Below are 4,643 nucleotides of genomic sequence, written 5' to 3' on the forward strand. Positions count from 1 at the left end.
ATGTCATCGATGAAAACAATGACAAACTTGTCAAGATATGGCCCACACACTCGGTTCATAAGGTCCATGAACACAGCTGGTGCGTTAGTCAATGCAAACGGCATAACCATAAACTCGTAATGACCATAACGCGTCCTAAAAGCAGTTTTTGGAATATCATCCACCTTTACTCGCATTTGATGATATCTAGAACGTAAATCGATCTTCGAATAAATCGACGAGCCTTGTAGTTGATCAAATAAGTCGTCAATTCTCGGCAGTGGATAACGGTTTTTGATGGTAAGTTTTTTCAACTCTCTGTAGTCAATACACAACCTAAATGCACCATCCTTCTTCTTGACAAACAAAACAGGAGCTCCCCATGGTGATGTGCTTGGTCAAATGAAACCACGTTCTAATAGTTCTAGCAGTTGGCTTTGCAGTTCTTTCATCTCGCTGGGTGCGAGTCTATAAGGAGCACGAGCTATTGGTGCAGCTCCTGGTACAAGATCTATTTGAAATTCAACAGATCGATGTGGAGGTAGTCCCGGTAATTCTTTCAGAAATACATCGGGAAATTCTGTTGTGACGGGAACATCATTGATGCTCTTTTCTTCAGTTTGTACTTTCTCGACGTGTGCTAGAACAGCATAGCAACCTTTTCTTATTAGTTTTTGTGCCTTCAAATTACTAATAAGATGTAGCTTCGTGTTGCCCTTTTCTCCGTACACCATTAAGGGTTCTCCTTCTTCTCGTACAATGCGAATTGCATTTTTATAACATACGATCTCTGCTTTCACCTTCTTCAGCCAGTCCATGCCAACTATTACATCAAAACTCCCTAACTCTACGGGTATCAAATCAATCTTAAATATTTCACTACCCAGTTTAATTTCTCGATTCCGGCATATATAATCTGCTGAAATTAATTTACCGTTTGCTAATTCGAGTAAAAATTTACTATCCAACGGCGTCAATGGACAACTTAATTTAGCACAAAAATCTCTACTCATATAGCTTCTATCCGCACCCGAATCAAATAAAACGTAAGCAGATTTATTGTCAATAAGAAACGTTCCCGTAACAAGCTCCGGGTCTTCCTGTGCCTCTGCCGCATTAATATTGAAAACTCTTCCACGGCCTTGTCCATTCGTGTTCTCCTGGTTCGGGCAATTTCTAATAATGTGGCCCGGTTTTCCACATTTATAACAAACTACATTGGTATAACTTGCTCCGACACTACTTGCTCTGCCATTACTCGTTCCGACACCATTTGTTCCTTTCGTTCTGTTAACCCCTGGTCCGTAGACCTCACACTTTGCCGCGCTATGATCATTTCTTTTACACTTGTTGTAAAATTTGGTGTAGAACCCCGAGTGATACTTTTCACACCTTTGGCATAGCTGCTTCTGATTGTTGTTGTTGTTGCGGTTGTTATTGTTGTTGGGATAATTGTTGTAGTTGCTGTTGTTGTTGTTGTTGTTGTTGTTGTTGTTGTTGTTGTTGTTGTTGGGCCGTTTGTTGTAGTTGCGATTGATGTTGCGATTGTTGGGATAGTTATTGCGATTATTGTTGTAATTGCTGTTGTTGTTGTATTGGTGATTCTTATCACCGTTTTCCTCCCACTTTCTTTTGACTTGCTTCACATTGTCCTCTTCAACCGCCTGTTCTTTAATTCTTTCCTCAATCTGGTTCACTAGTTTGTGAGCCATTCTACATGCCTGTTGTATGGAGGCGGGCTCGTGTGAACTTATATCTTCTTGGATTCTTTCCGGTAATCCTTTCACAAATGCATCGATCTTCTCTTCCTCATCTTCGAACGCTCTCGAACACAATAGGCACAATTCTGTGAATCGTATTTCGTACGTGGTAATATCAAATCCTTGGGTTCGTAACGCTCTAAGTTCTGTCTTGAGCTTATTGACCTCGGTTCTGGGACGGTACTTCTCGTTCATCAAGTGCTTGAATGCTGACCACGGTAGTGCGTAAGCATCATCTTGTCCCACTTGCTCTAGATAGGTATTCCACCATGTTAACGCAGTACCTGTGAAGGTATGCGTAGCGTACTTCACTTTATCCTCTTCAGTACACTTACTTATGGCAAACACCGATTCGACCTTCTTGGTCCACCGTTTCAATCCGATCGGTCCTTCGGTTCCATCAAATTCCAAAGGTTTGCAGGCAGTGGTTCTTTGTAGGTGCATCCTACACGATTTCCTATACTGCTAGATCCAAGGTTATTGTTGGTATGTAGCGCACCCTGTACTGCGGCTATGTTTGAAGCAAGAAAGGCATGAAATTCCTCTTCGCTCATATTCAAGGTGTGTCGAGTAGTCGGTGCCATTTCCTTCAAAATAGTCAAATGAAACGAGTTAATCATATAGAATATCAAGAGTAGTCAATAGTATTTCGTAGCGTAATATGAACTTATGTATAAAAGCTCTTTCTTCATATTAGCGTTTTATACTCTTTAATTTGGGTAGTACCTACCCGTTAAGTTCATATTTGGTAGCTAACATACCATTTCAACTACTACAATTCTATATGAAAAACTAATCACAAAAAAAAAAAAAAATATATCATATTCAAACCTTTATACAATAACTTGCAAACTTACAATACCGCTTTTTTTTACATATAGCATGAAATATAGCACATAAAACTTTGATACAAAGTAGTTGCGAAGATAATTCTAGTTAATAAATAAGGCGTTCAGCAAAGGCAATAAAGACACGTAATTCATACGTCCAGAAACAAGTCATGCATTCTGGTTTTACTAATACCACTTCCCATCCTTGGTTTTGTGGAACATAACCGTTGTGACCGATAGTAAGACAATGTGTTGTAACGTCGTCAAAAGGATGAAGGTTACGTAATGACCAACAGTCTCGTAATAACCTAAAAACCTCATTTCTTACCCCAATTACCGACTCCGTCACTTATGGGAACGTTTTGTTTAATAGTTGTAGCCCGATGTTCTTGTTCTCACTTTGGTGAGAAGCGAACATTACTAACCCGTAAGCATAACATGCTTCTTTATGTTGCATGTTAGTCGCTTTTTCTAAATCACGAAGTCCTATACTCGGATATATTGAGTCAAAATAATTTCTTAAGCCATTGCGTAAAATAGCATTTGGGTTCCCCGCAATATATGAGTCAAAGTAAACACATCGTAACTTATGGATTTCCCAATGTGATATCCCTCATCTTTCGAACGAAAGCCTTTTATAAATCAAGGCATTCTTGGAACGTTCTTCGAATGTCTTACAAACTGATCTCGCCTTAAATAGTTGTGCCGAGGAATTCTGACCGACTCTAGACAAGATTTCATCAATCATGTCTCCGGGTAGGTCTCTTAAAATATTGGGTTGTCTATCCATTTTGTGTTTTTATACTGTAAAATAGACAAGAGTTAGATTCATAAAAAAATACTTATTAATACAAGCAATTTTTTTACATATATCATAAAGCATAAGCACACTATATTACATATATTACACCACACGAATACAACTATCTTATTCCGACTCGCTCATTTCTTCTTCTTCGGTTTTGGTTCGTTTTGCCAAGTTTCTAGGGATATATGATGTTCCCCTAATACGAGCCGTCGTTTTCCACATTGGTTTAGAAAAACCTGGTGGTTTAGAGGTTCCCGGATTATTGTCACAACTTAAGAAATACGGGTGTTGACGATACATATAAAGTTCATCGTGTTTGGAATCAAATTTCTCTATTTTTATGCCCTTTCCCTTATTGTTCTCTTTTGCCTTATTAAATTGTGTTGGGGTAATTTCTATAATATCATAGGAATCCTTGTCGGGATCCGATTCATCGGAGAATTGGTAATCCTCCCAATACTTTGCTTCCTTGGCGAAAACACCATTGACCATAATTAACTTTGGTCGGTTGGTTAAGGATTTTCTTCTACTTAACTGTTTTATTATTTCCCCCACTGGTTCTATTTCTTCTTCCGGTTCCGATTCTTCTTCCGGTTCCGACTCTTCTTCCGGTTCCTCTTCGAAAACTTGTGAATCAGTCCACGAATCATTCCAATTTACATTTGACTCTTCATTATTATTATTAGGTGAGTCAATGGGACTTGTTCTAGAGGTAAAAATCTATCACATAATATCAAACACGTTAAGAGATTAATATATCACATAATATTCACATGTTAAAAATATATAGTTTCCAACAAAAATGTTAAGCAATCATTTTTAAAGAAAACACGATCGAAGTCCAGACTCACTAATGCATCCTAACAAACTCTATAAGACACACTAATGCAAATTTTCTGGTTCTCTAAGACCAACGCTCAGATACCAACTGAAATGTCCCGTTCATATTGATTATAAACGTTCCATATTAATTGATTTCGTTGCGAGGTTTTGACCTCTATATGAGACGTTTTTCAAAGACTGCATTCATTTTTAAAACAACCATAACCTTTATTTTATCAATAAAGGTTTCAAAAGCATTACGTAGATTATCAAATAATGATAATCTAAAGTATACTGTTTACACACGACCATTACATAATGATTTACAATAGAAATATATTACATCGATATATGTTTCTTGAATGCAGTTTTTACATAATATCATACAAACATGGACTCTAAATCTTGTCCTTATTTTAGTATGCAATAGCGGAAGCTCTTAAT

The sequence above is a fragment of the Rutidosis leptorrhynchoides genome, chromosome 4, assembly GCF_046630445.1.
Source record: "Rutidosis leptorrhynchoides isolate AG116_Rl617_1_P2 chromosome 4, CSIRO_AGI_Rlap_v1, whole genome shotgun sequence".
Classification (NCBI taxonomy): Eukaryota; Viridiplantae; Streptophyta; class Magnoliopsida; order Asterales; family Asteraceae; genus Rutidosis; species Rutidosis leptorrhynchoides.